The following is a 13,616-nucleotide window of genomic DNA, read 5'->3' on the forward strand; positions in this document are numbered from 1 at the left end:
CCCAAGATCTCACCCAAGGTCACCAATAAGGCAAGGGCAGAGCCAAGCCTAGCATGCAGACAGACTACCCTCTCCCTTAACCTGGCTCTGTCTCTATCCCACACTGGGTCTTTCTCCCTGTGGTCCCAGGCTAGTGACCCCAAAGCCAGGAGGAGTGACTGGGGCAGTTCCCAGGCTGGTTGCAGAATTTCCAAGGTGGTTGGACAACATTCCAGCTTCCACTAGGGTGGCTCTGGAATGTACTGCCTGCTCCATACCCACCTGGCTGGCCCTGTCCAGTTTGACAGGGGAAAGTGACCCATCACCATTCTGGAAACTCCTGCTGCCTGCCTCTGCTGGGGGTGGAGTGCTGTGAAGGGAAAACAGAGGCTCTGGATCCAGAACACCACTGAGGGGCAGGGGAGGGCACTGGGTGGGTGAGAGATCCCAGTTCTGCCATTCCCAGCTATAGGATCTGGACAAGCCTCAGCTCCACAACTTAACTCTCAATTTCTTTGCAATCTAAGAACAGTACCTGCCTCGTAAGTTTGTCGAGATAACTAAAGGAGATGATTTAGACTCATTTTGTGAAATAATTAAAAGAGATCTGATTTTAGCACGTGAAGAAGGCAGGGAGGATGGGGGTATCCCAGGAAGATAAGAGGGGCAGGAAACCCACAGGTATTATGGGCAGAGAAGCAAGGTTACAGCCAGACTGACCACAGATCAAGGTTCCCACACGGAAGGCTATCCTCAGAAGGGAGGGCAGCTTAGGGATCCCCCGCAGGACTTACACCCCACCATACCCCATCACTCACTCACCCTTTACAGGGGCTGCCATACCTACACCTGTCCCTGTGCGGGGCACTTAGGGACTCTGAGGTGGGTCAGACCCTTCCGTGATCTTGAGGAGCTCACTGTCAAGGCTGAGGGTGGAGGGAAGAGGACAGGGGAAGAACCAGAAAGAGTCAGCAACAACTTAAGGTGATGAGAGCTGAAGGAACCAAGAGGGACGCTAATGGGAATGGGGGGCGGGCAGTGATCAGGGAAGGCTTCCTGGAGGAGAGGACACCTGCCTTTGGAAGATGGGTAGGAGTCAAGAGGGTGGAGAGAGAAGAGGAGCAGAGTGAGCGAAAACTGGGGCAATATGTTTGGGAAACTGTCAGTCATCCCTGTGGCTTGAGGGGAGTAGAGAGGACAAGGCTGGGTTCGAGGATAGGAAGAATCTTGGAAGTCATCCTCTGCCCCCTCCCAAATGTCCTCCATGGGGCTGAAGGCCAATAGGCCCCCAGCCTTTTCTGGTGTGCTTTCTGCACCATGAACACTGGGGCTTGTCTGGGGAAATAGCTGAGGGCTAACCTCAGATGTCATCAGCAGGTGCTGTTGTCGTGTGAAGCCTCTGCAGCCTCCGCTGGAGGCCCTGGGTCTCTGTAGCCCCTTCTGGAATCTCTCTCCCCCTTGGGAGCCCTCAGGATCCTGACCGTAGGAGCCACCCATTGGGGTTGAGCTCAGAGCATCTGAGTGTGTGGGTCTCAGGTCAGCTAGGCTGGTCCTCCCACCTTACAGATCAGGAAACTGAGACTCCTGAAGAGGAAGGGCCTTATCAAGGTCTGGTCTTCTAATTTTCAGTGTGGGGTTGAGCACCCCCAAACCCACTCCAGGGCAGGACTCCAAGCCATCTGATCCACCTCTGACACAGCACAGCCCCGCGCAGTTGCTAAACTGAACAAGTTCAGAACCACAATGCCCTGGACCCCACCCCAACCCATCACACTCGAACGTCTCCAGCCATACTCAAGAGGCAAGAACCCTGGGTTCAGGCTCCAACTTGGAACCATCCATGCTGTGCAATCTTGGTCAAGTCAGTTCCACTCTCTGAGCCTCAGGTTCCTCACTGGTCAGACAGGGAGAATCACTGCTACGTAAGACAGCTCATGAGGAATGAGCAAGACAAGGGGGGCAGGTGGGTGCTCCGTGGGGCTAGCAGATCATGTGCTGTCCTAATGTGGAGGCTGCATCTGCCCATCTTGGCAAAGAGACCCCGAACACTTCTCAGCAGGGGGACTTACCAGGTGACCTAGCAGAGGAGGAGGGGTCATGGTCAGAGGAGTCAGGGAAGCCTCCTAGAAGGGGCCGTGATCAGGTCTGTGGAGAAGCAGGAAGGGTCCAGTTTCGGCGGAAAGAGGGAGAATGGAGACCCCAAGGTAGAAAAAGGGACAAAAGTGTTGGCCAGGATATACGTGAGCCTGTGATTCTGATTGTCTCACTCAGAGTGCTTCCAGGATTTGGAGTTCATTGGTTCTTACAGTCCAGTTCCAGGAGTCTCTGGTTCCAGGAGTGAATGCTAAATGTTTCTTCGCTTCTGTTATTCATTGCTTCTGACAGCTTTGGTTTTGAGATTTTCAGAACCACGGGAGTCTAGACTCTCAGAGTAACACAATCATAAATCGCTTTCCCAGGAGTCACAGTGTCTTAACAAACACTTGCTAATACCCCCATATGCCCAACCTCAGAAAGACCCTGCAAACCCAGACTCAGATCAGACTCTGTCAGGCCCTTGTGGAGCTCCAGTCCGGATGGGGAGAAAGACACAGACATGGACCAAGTCCGCTTGAGTGATTAAGCCATGACTAAGGGAAGCCCTGGGGATATGGAATCCAGAGTAACCTCTAACTGGCGTGGGGATGTAGTCAGGGAGAGCTTCCCTGAGGAGGGGTCATTTGAGCTGGGACTTGAAGGATGATATGGAGTTTGTCAGGTAGACAAAAATGTAGGAGAGCACTGAAGGCAGAGGGAGGAGCACGTGCAAAGACGCCGTGGTGTGACAGCGTGGCCTGTCGGGGGAAGACTGGGGGGTCATGTGAAGTTGGAGTGGAGGGTTAGGTGGCACAGAATGTGGGAGGGCCTGAGGTCTCACACGGAAAGGCTTGAAGGCCGGGCTGAGGCCTCAATCCTGAGGAAAATGAGGAGCCCTGGCAGGGCTTAAGCAGGGAAGGACATGGTAGGAGGTGATCTTTGCAAAGATGGTGCCACATGGAAGTTGGATAGGAAAGGGGGGGTCAGAAAGGAGGGATCGGGGGCTTCCCTGGTGGCGCAGTGGTTGAGAGTCCGCCTGCCGATGCAGGGGACACAGGTTCATGCCCCGGTCCGGGAAGATCCCCCATGCCGCGGAGCGGCTGGGCCCGTGAGCCATGGCCGCTGAGCCTGCGCGTCCGGAGCCTGTGCTCCGCAACAGGAGAGGCCACAACGGTGAGAGGCCCGCGTATCGCAAAAAAAAAAAAAAAAAAAAGAAAGAAAGGAGGGATCAAGAAGGAGACTACACACATAATGGTCCAGTGAGGGGAGCTGATCCCTTGGCCCTGGATTTCCTTGTGAGATGGAAAGCATCCTTGCTGGCCCACAGCCCAGCCACAGCAAGACTCCTCCCACAAGTTGAGGCTGGGGAGATTGCGCGCTCACCAGGAAGCTGTAGCAACACCAGGATCCTCCCCAAGGCAGGGGGAGGGGAGAGGAGAGGAGAGGGCCCCAGGAAGTCTGAGGGAGGCCCTCCTCCCATGCTCCAGTGCCCAGGCAGTGTCATTGTCACTGTGATGACAGGGCACCAGGGTGGAGCACCAAGGAGGAAGCAGCCGCCCAGAAGGGCCTAGGTTGCCCATCTTCCTAGCAGGGACTCCAGCTACTCACTGGACCAGTCACAACTCAGTCCTTGGAGATGGCATGACAGAGGAGTAGAGGAACCCCTCTGCTCAAGAACCAACTGTATCTCTCCATGGAGCAAGATCTTTCTCTTCTATTATACACCTAATTTCACCTGGTCATTCATTTCCCAAACACTCACTGGCACCTTCTCTGTACCCAGCCTGTGCTGGGTGATGTGGACAGAGAGGGACAGTGGGCCCGGCCTGACCTAGTCCTGCAACTGACCTCTAGGATGAGTACAGAGGTCAGGGAAGGCCCCCATAGCCAGTCTCCCAATGGCTGGGAGAGGCCAGACCTGAGGACACAAAGGCAGGCCTAAGAGGAAGGTGTGGGTCAAAAGGTACACCAGACAGACCCACAGAAGGAAGCTGGGGAGAGGAAAGATTTCACCGGGGTGACTGCACCCCCTCTCACCCAGATCAGCAAGGCTTCTCCAGCCCTGTGGGCAGCCTGAGCAGATACTATCTTACCAGCAGCTGGGTAATCAGGCCACAAGCAAGAACTGAAGACGTGTTTTCAGGATGGAATTCAAACTTCCTTCAGCCTGAAAACTAGAGGACCTGGCCTCACCCAGATGGGGCTTCTGTCTTGAATGCGGAGGGATAAGCTAGGTAGGGCAGGTAGGCAGGAATCCCAGCTTTCACCAGCTTTGTGACTTTGGTCAAGGTGCTCTCTGAGCCTTTATTTCCTTATCTGCAAAATGCGAGTAATAATTCCTCCCTTACGGGGCTGGTGGAAGATAAAATGAAGTACATTTATAAAATGTTACTAGTAAGCTGTCTCTGCAGAGAGGGCAGGGAGAGGAAGGCTGTCAATAGTTAAAATTCCAATAACCAGCACGATCCCTCACTATTGCATTTGTGTTCTTGTATCGTCTTCAAAATGCATTTAGGTCTGTAAGTATCACGCGCCTCCCCTGTGCATTGCATTTTACAGCTTACAAGGCCCTTTCCTAGACACTGTCTTAAGAATCCTCATAGCAACCTGCATCCGAAGATACAAGGACCATCACGCCCAATTTACAGATGGCAAAACTGACACCTAAAGGGGCACAGTGGCTCCTCACAGCCAGGAAAGAAGCCAAATCAAAGCCTTCACAGGGTCACCTATGAGGACTTGGTGATGTTCTCACACTCTTTTAGCTGGTCCTTGGAGGATCCAGAAACCTCAAAGTTCTGTGCACCCTGGGCAGGAGGAGGACAAAAAAGGAGGGGCCATAGTCTCACTTTGCAGTCCAAGCTTGGCAACCATGTGTGAGTGTCACCCACCGTGACACTCCAACCCCTCCAACCAGACCCCAGGACAGCCCAAGGTAAGACGAAGTGGAAAGTGATAAGCCTTTCATGCCAGCTGTCCCCTCCCCCCAGCCCCACATACTCTCAGTTCAAGACTTCACTGGTTCTGGCCTCCTTTTAGAGGCTGGCAGGGCAAGAACTGTCCCAAGGTCACCCAGCGTGTTGGGGGCAAAGCTGGGATGAGATCAATTTCAAGTCTCCTGGCTCCTACTAGGGGAGGGAGAGTCCTAACTCTCCCCAAATTCCTCAGCAAGAGCATCTGAGGACTCAGAGAAGTGTTTGGCCACGGGGACAAGGGCTCCAACTTTAAATAATGCCTGGATGGTTCTGGTGTCAATCTCACAAATGCCCTAAGCTTCTCGTACTCAACACTACTCAATCCATTCTCCACGCTGCAACCAGAGAGATCTTTCTGAAATGCTGTTCTGACCATGCCCTGCTCACAAAACTTCCAAGGCTCCCTATTGCCTTCTGGATGAAATCCACGTTTTCAGCTTGTGCACCCTGAGTCCTGTAGTGCCCCAGGACACACTGTTCTGACAATCTGTGCACCCATTCTGGTGACCTGATTCTGGTTTCCCCTTCTTTGTAATGACGTGGAGCTCCACTGTAGACAGGCTTTCACTGGGGAAGCTGGGGACAGGGGGCAGGGGTTAGGGGCTGCTGCTGCTCTCCCAGTTTAGCTCAGCACTGTGCAGGGTCCTGGCAACACAAAAATGAGTGAGACCCAGTTCCTGCCCTCCAGGGGTCCCCAGACCTTGGGAGAGGGAAGGAGGAGACAGACAGAGACCGTAACAGTCCAAGGTGGGACCAGGACTGCAAGAGCCCAGAAGAGGCTCCAACCCAGCTGGGGGAATCAAGGAAGGCTTCCCAGAGGAGGGGGCATCTGAACTGGTCTCCAAGGCCGGGTAGTTCTCCAACTGAAGAAGATGAGAGTAGGAGGGCAGTTCAGGCAGTGAGTATAGAATATGCAATGGTCCAGAAGCAAGAAACTGACTACTGCGCACAGCAGATTACATGCATTTACTAGAGGGTGAAGAGTCAGGCAGGAGAGGTGGCTGGAGAAGGTGGCAAGGACCAGTTCTCAGGGGCCTTGAGTCCCAGGCCAAGGGGCTCAGGCTTAGTCCAGTGGAAGTCCTGTGAAAGTTTAGCCCAAGGAGGAGAATGATTGGGATTTGGGTTTCAGGAAGTTCCCTCCAGGAACTGATCCCCCCACCCCCAAGCATTGAGCCTGCCCAGGAGGATATTTGTGTTGAACATGACCCACACACCAGCTCTACAACTGTCTTCATGTTCCACATCATTATTACTCCCCCTTTACAGACGAGGCCGCTGAGGCTCAGAGAAGGGACATGCCTTGCCCACGGTCACACAGTGTACAAGGCACGGTGGAGTATAGCTCTCTGGGTCTCCAGAGAGCTTTCAGGGGGCTCTGTCTGCTCAAAGACTCTCTTTCCCAGCCGCTCCCACCAATAGTTAGCTGAGACTTTATCTGGGCCCCACCCTGACCCTCAAAAGCTCCCCATTATTCCAGCCTAGATCCCAAAAAAGTGGGCACTTCAGGCTGTGGGCCCAGGGAAGCTGGGGATGCATGATGAAAGGAACAGCTGCCATCAGTCCCACAGACTCCAAACTGGCAGTTCTGGTTCACAGCAGGGCCTGGCCCTTGGGTCTGGCTCCTGGCGACCCCAAGCCTGACACCTGCAGCCCTAGTTGGGGTGGGGAGAGAGGGAACTGTCTTTCTCCAGACTGATCCTTCGTACCGCAGCCTGACAGATTAAAACTGCCCTGACAGAGGGTTAACTGTCCTTCTAGGCCTCTGCTCTGGCCCCCCCAAGTCTTGCCGATGCCCAGGCGAGGTTGCCCCCCAGAGCGCCCCTGGAGGGAGGGGGCTCAGCGGGCCTCCAAGGCTGGCCTGTCTCTGGCCCTGGTCCCATGCTGCCGGGGCGCCCACACCAGAGCACAAACACAAACAAGTTCCACAGGTTCAGCAACTCGACCCCGCAGGGGCGCACTCACTCACCCAGTGACAAAGACTTTCCCAAATACGCGGACGCACATTTACCCGGGTATCCGTGCACGTTCACCCGGGTATCCGTGCGGGTATCCGTCCACATTCCCCAAGATCGAAGCTCCAGTGGAGACCCAGCTCTACCACGGACCTGCCGGAGCGCTCACACCGGCTGGGAACCGCGCCTCCTCGGCCAGCCCCGCGCGCTCCGCTCTGCCTGCCCGGTGCCGGCTGAGGCGCCACCGGCCGCGTATCCGGGCCCGCCCGCTGCCGTCTCCTCGTCTCCGGGCCCTGCAGGCGGCCCGCTCTCACCTCGCAGGGCGCTCGTCAGCCCGCAGCGCCCCGACCGCGACTCCCGGTTGCCAGCGCCAGCGTCCAGTCGCCGCGGCGGGGACCCACGGGCCTGAGAGCCCCGCCCGGCTTCCTACCCTGCCGGGTCAGGCCGGGGGCGGGACGGACTCTGGACAGACCCAGGCACAGCCATCACCACCTCCCGTCACGACAGACACTCCGCCAACCACTTGGGGACGCTGCCGGGCGATAGGGCCGCGGGGTCAGGGCGTCCGCTTCGGGTGCTGCCCGGGGAGGGGCTGGCGGCGACTGTCCTACCGCCTGGGGACCGAGGCTCCCTGGGCTTCCTCATACGGGATGATGAGTGGTTTTCAGAGACGCTAAAGTTTTGCAAAGTTTGGCATTCTTGTGGCACCTGTCGCTGCCCACCGCGAGACCTTCCCCGAACCTGTGTCCACTCTTCCCAGGCACCTTGCTCAGAGCACTTGCCTCCTATTTCCAGGAGGAAATCCGGGCATTCAGGGTTCTGACTCTCCACCTCTGGGGAGGAGGGTGGGGGGAGCCTCCCCTGTGCTCTCTGTGCTTAATCTCAGCCAAAAAGAGTCACTAGAAATTTCCTGAACACTCGGCTTTTCTTGGTCCATCATCTTCAGCTGCTTCCCTTGAGCTGCCTTCTCAGACGACTCCAGACACAGACATCACTCCCTTCTCTACCCTCAACCCCACTCCCGTGGCTCCTGTGGCCAGGGACCCTATGTCTGTCCCTTTCCTGGACTGTGAGCTCCAGGAGAGCAGGGACCAGGTCTGTCTGCCTTCTTCTCACTGGTCCCAGAGGTCCCAGGAGTTGTTCAATACTTGTTGGATGTTTGAATGGATGAATGAATGAATGCCCCCCTCTCTCTCATTCTGGTCTAGGCGTCAGGAGTGCATGTTCTGGCTCAGCTTCAGCACTGACTCTGGGAGACCTTGACCCAGTTCCAGCCCCTTTCAGGGCCTCCTTTTCTGTGAATTAGAGGCAATTACACTCACCCTCCCAACAACCAGTGACCTTCCATGTATGGCTTTAGACAGTCAGTGTCTGGACCAGTGCACAGGAGGTCTGTTTCTGTGGCCAAGGAGCTTGCCCAGGGCCCTGGGACCTTGAGTCCTGCTGGGCTCCACATCAGCTGACTGCGGCCTGGCTGCAGCCTTGCCAGGAGCAGGAGCAGGGTGGACACACAGTCCTGTGTGGCTCAGCCGCCTCGGCAGTGCCCCAGGGACCTTCACCCGGGAGACACAAAGGCCTCTTGTCCAGCCTCCTCCACATATTGTCCAAGCTGGTCCATGCAGCTTCTAGGGGGCTAGGAATCTCTGTGGCCCCTACTTACAGAGTCCGGGCCTTGGGGTCTCAGTGTGCGGAAGGCCCCCTGGACACTGGAGGCCTCAGCCACGCCCCTTCTTGCCCCTCCCATCAGCCCTCTACTGTAACTGCTATTTAGGTCCAGAGAAAAAATTCCTTTGTTACCATTATGAGGAGCCAGGGCTCTGCCGCAGCCTCCAGTCGACAGGAAGGTGGGCAGCCCAGGTTCTGCTCCTGCTCTGGTCAAGTCCCGTACTTTACAGCAGAAGAAACTGCATCCCTGAGAAACACAGGGTCTGAGCTACCACAACAGGTGACTTAGGCCTGAGGCACAGAGGCAAGGGATTTGCCCTTGAACACCACAGCCTTGAGTCCCATCTTGCCTCACCTCCTTTGATACTTCTCTGAGCCTCAGTTTCTTCTTCTGCAAAATGGCAATAATGATCCCTTTTTCAGTGGCCCATCTGGTGTCCTTTTTCCAGGGTTTTGCCCATCATCCCCAGTGACCTTGGTTCAAAGGGTTGGGATTCCCCTCTAATAAGGGGCTGGAAGTCTAGGTCTCCTGACATCTTTCCCTGGGCTTTGGAGATCATCCAGTCCAGCAGGCTCCAAATCCCCCAGCTGAGTCTCCTCTACTTAGGGCAGCCTGAGGAGCCCCCATCCCACTTCAACCTGAGCTCCTTTGCTTTTCTCTTTGTATTTACTTACATTTTCTTGTAAGAGTTTGATGAACCATGATCCGGCTGGGAACTGAGGCCCAGCGAGTCCCATAGCAAGCCCCACACAAGGCTCCGTGACAGCTGGGTGGAAGAGCATGCAACCAAGCCAGGTCGCCGCGGCGGGGACCGAGGCGGGCTAGTGGCGAAGGCCCAGACACGTCATGGTCCCCACGAGGAGGGGGGACCACGAGAGGAAGCAGGGAGCAAGGCTCCATTAGCAGCAGCGGGTCAGGATGGGGAGGGCAAGCCCAGGAGTGCTTCTCGCCAGGCATTAGGAGGCTTCCTGCCTCTCCAACCCTGAGGAGGCATTTGGCTCTCTCAAGACTTCTCATCTTCCCTCTCTGACTGCTCTCATCTCCCCTGAGAAAACCCACTCTGAGAATTTGTGCTGGGGGTGGAGCCCCGGCCCCGGCTCAGGTCTTGTTGCTCAGCTGGGACGTGACACCTCCAAGCCCTCCTTCACAGGTGCCATTACCCCCCTTAGCCATTGCCTGCCTTACACCCTCTGGTGGCCACCACCACCCTCAAGATAAATCCTGGCTCTGCAGGCGACCACACCAGGCCTTTCCCCCCTCACCCCACCTCCCCTCCTGCCTCTGCTCCAGTCACACTGCAGTGCTGAGCCCTCACTCGCCTCCTGCCTGGCACTTGCAGCTCCCCCTGCCTGTGCCCCTTGATGCTTCTCCACCCTTGGCCCTTTCCCCTAACTCCCCACCATGGCTCCTCTAAGTCCCAGCCAAGGTGCCCCATCAGGTACCTCCCTCTGTCACATCACTTACCACAGTCTTATCACCGTCGATATCTATCTCCTCCTCTAATGGGGATCTGCTTGAGGGTAGGGCTAGGGTCCCTCCTGTTCACAGTTAAATGTCCAGTACACAGCACTGTCTGTCACCCGGGCAACCTCAATGAATATTTATTGTATGAGTAAATGAGTAAGAACTCTACTGATCACCTTCTTTGTGCTTGTCATTGTCTCTTTTTTTATATAAATTTATTTATTTATTTATTTTTGGCTGTGTTGGGTCTTCACTGCTGTGCGCAGGCTTTCTCTAGTTGTGACGAGTGGGGGTTACTCCTCGTTGCGGTGCGTGGGCTTCTCATTGCTGTGGCTTCTCTTGTCGCAGAGCATGGGCTCTAGGCGCGCGGCCTTCAGTAGTTGTGAGTCGCGGGCTCTAGGGCGCGGGCTCTAGGTCGCAGGCTCAGTAGTTGTGGCGCACAGGCTTAGATGCTCCACGGCATGTGGGATCTTCCTAGACCAGGGATCGGACCCATGTCCCCTGCATTGGCAGGCGGATTCTCAACCACTGCGCCACCAGGGAAGCCCTAGTCATTGTCTTAAAGTATCTAATTTAATCTTCACCAGAACCCTAAGAGGTAAGTGTTATCTTTATCATTTTACATATAGGGAAACTGAAGTGCAGAAAGTGGAAGTGAATGTCCAAATCACACAGTGAGTCTGTGGTAGGTCTCCTGGCCCTGAAACTGCAGTGGGCTGGGAAGGAAGGCCCTGCTGAGTTCCCGGAGTGATGACTGAGCCATGGCACTGGGACCCACGCTGCAGCTCTGGTTACACAGGGCTGGGCTGGCTCCAGCAGCCTTGTCTTGCTAGCTCTCTGGACTGCTGCATCGGCCTGGACCATCCCTGCCTCCCTCACCGACCGGGAACTGTGCTCCTCAGATTTCCAGGGCAGGGGCCAGGCCTCTGATGTCAAATGCGGCCTGGAAGCTCTGGCTCTTGGCATGCCAAGATGCTGGCACCCAGGGGAGGCAGCCCCAGAGGCAGGAAGCCTGGTCCAGGCCTAGGCAAGCCTCTGTTCTACCTTTCTACGAGCAGGACCAGCTACATAATTTGAGGGACCCAGGGCAAAATGAAAATGCAGGCCCCTTATTCAAAAATTAGTATGAATCTCAAGATGGGACAGTAGAGCATTAAATCAAGTACAGGGACCTTCAAAGCATGGGTCAACGCCTGTGAAGCCAGTCCTATCCTCAGAACTTGGTTTCTTCATCTGTCAAATGATGGCCACCTGGCCAGGCAGTGATAAGGATGAGGTGGGAGATGTAATCAGGAGTTTCAGTGGACAGCGTGAGGTTGGGTAGGGGTCCGTGTGGCCATCATTTGTTGCTTACCTCCCAGCACTAACTAGCAGACCAATTCTTGTCAGGAGTTTGATTCCTCACACAGCTCCTTTTCATGAACTAAAAACTAAGGCTCAGGCAAAATGGCTTGGTCAGGGTCACACAGAGACTCAGTGGGGGAAGCCAAGATCAGAGCCCTGGCCAGTCTCTCTGCAAAATTGGTGCTTTTTGTAACACAGGCAGAGAGAGAAGGGCAAGAGGGAGGGGGTTGCTGCTCAGGACAAAGAAGGCCACTGTGCAGACACAAAGACCTGACCACAGAGGCCCCTGCAGGGGCTGGGCCAGATGGGTGGATAGAAAAGCCCCTTGGTGACTGGGGGAGGTGCCAGGAGCTGCCTCCCAGCCTCTCCCTGGTTGTGATGGGGGTGGGGAGGAGGTGGCAAGCAGAAGCTGGGAAATGGGTCAAGGAGGAGAAACAGACTCAGGGCCAGGCCCCTTATCCCAACCCCAGGCCCAGGCCACCAGAGCCAGAGCTCCCCACTCTGCCTCTCCCCAGCTTCTCCTGGGCAGCCTGCCAGCTGACGCCCCCCCCCCCCGCACACCACCCACCACCTTGCTTTCCCCCACCTCAGTGAGAGTGGGGCTCGTCAGGGAGCTGACCATCTGACAGCTCCAACCTTACAATCCTGCTCAGAAACTTCTGGCTACTCTCCATCCCCCACAGCGGGAGGAAGCATAAGTACCTCAGTGTGTCATTCAAGGTCCTTCGTGACCTGCCCTGTTGACCTTTCCACACCCCCCCCCCCCGTCCCCACTCCCTATCAGCCTTCCACAACCTAGTCACATGAGGCATCCCACAGTTTTCCAAATCACTCAGTCCGTTCACACAAAACCCTGCGTTTGCTCATGCTTTTCCTTCCTCCTGGAGAGATCTTTCCCCCTGCTCATTGCTGACTGGAATCCTTTCTCCTTCACTAACCAGTTCAAGGCCCCCTCTACCAGACAGCTTTCCGCTACCCCCACGGTTGGATGTAACCTCCGCTCTGCCCCCAATGTTGGATTCACCCATTCTTTTGCAGAGCTTACCCCAGTCTGGCTTGAGTAGTTTGGATCCATAAAGCCTGCCTGGAGGAGGGGGCATTTGAGCTGGGCCTTAAAGAGTAGGTGGACTTGACTGGTGGATGACAGTGGTAAGCAACCAACAAGAGCTCACAGAACCAGCTCTCTCTCAAACAGTTTATTTAAATCAATCTATTTGGTTCAGATAGCAAGGGGTCCATAGTTCAGAATGGCAGGAGGTGAGTGTGGGGGGCCGGGTCAAGGGATAGATAAACTGCAAGGGCCAAGTCATGACAGGTTTTATATGACATAACATGGACATTTTTTTGTTTGCTTGTTTAAAACACACCTGAATTTATTTCTCAGCTCTATGGTTTACTAAGTAATTCTGCTTTTATCTTTATTATTTTCTTCCCTTTAATTACCTTGGGGTAGCTTTTCTGTTCTTTTTCTACAATCTTATTAAAGTGAATGCCTATTTTGTTTCTTGGCATTTTTTTAAATAACATAAGTATTTAAAGCTATGTTTTCCCTCTGAATTTAGCTTTGGCTGCACATTGTACGTTTTGATATGTAAAGTTTTCTTTATCATTATTTTATAAATAGTTGGTCATTGAATTTTTTATTTCTCTTTGACCCAGTAAAAGTCTTTTTAGGGGAATATTTAGGCTTAGGAGTTGTTTGTTTTGTTTAAAAGGAATATTGTGTTATGAATTTCTAGTTTTATTTCAGGTGTATAGTGGGACGTTGGTTTAATTAAAGTCTGTAGTTTATGTATATTTTATTTTTTAGGATTTACTTTTTATGTGTTCTATGGAATTTTTAAAAGGAGATGTGTGTTCACTTTTTATAGGATCCATCTTTTGATATTTTATTAGTTTAGTTGAACCATACACATACACACACACACATTTTAAAATAATGTATATCCATATTTATTTTTAGCCTATGTAACCTATCAGACTGATAATGATGTATCTCTTAATACTTTTTTATTTACATTAACTTCTCCTTCTATTTGTACTTCATCTATTTTGATGCTCTATGATTCAATATATAAAAGCCTTCCTCATTATGGATTTTTTTTTTTTTTTTTTTTTTGGCTGCGGGCAGGCTTTCTTTAGTTGCAGTGAAGGGGGGCT

General features: G+C 53.9%; 1 protein-coding gene across 14 annotated transcripts in view; it reads right to left on the reverse strand.

Moving 5' to 3' along the window:
• The window catches only part of P2RY2 (purinergic receptor P2Y2), a 41,317-nt gene that overhangs the window by 15,428 nt on the left and 12,273 nt on the right, over nt 1-13,616 (reverse strand). For 2 of the 14 annotated variants that reach the window (XM_033862329.2, XM_073808493.1), the window contains exons 1-2: nt 7,039-8,498; nt 262-349 (exon numbers count right to left, since the gene is read on the reverse strand). The exons of 1 other annotated variant lie outside the window; for it this stretch is intronic. The gene's annotated coding sequence lies outside the window, so the exon portion shown is untranslated. Of the gene's footprint in view, nt 1-261; nt 350-6,996; nt 8,504-13,616 lie in introns of those variants that run through there. 11 more of the 14 variants (XM_033862325.2, XM_073808491.1, XM_033862324.2 and 8 more) reach the window with 8 other exon arrangements.

Source organism: Tursiops truncatus, chromosome 8, assembly GCF_011762595.2.
Source record: "Tursiops truncatus isolate mTurTru1 chromosome 8, mTurTru1.mat.Y, whole genome shotgun sequence".
Classification (NCBI taxonomy): domain Eukaryota; kingdom Metazoa; phylum Chordata; class Mammalia; order Artiodactyla; family Delphinidae; genus Tursiops; species Tursiops truncatus.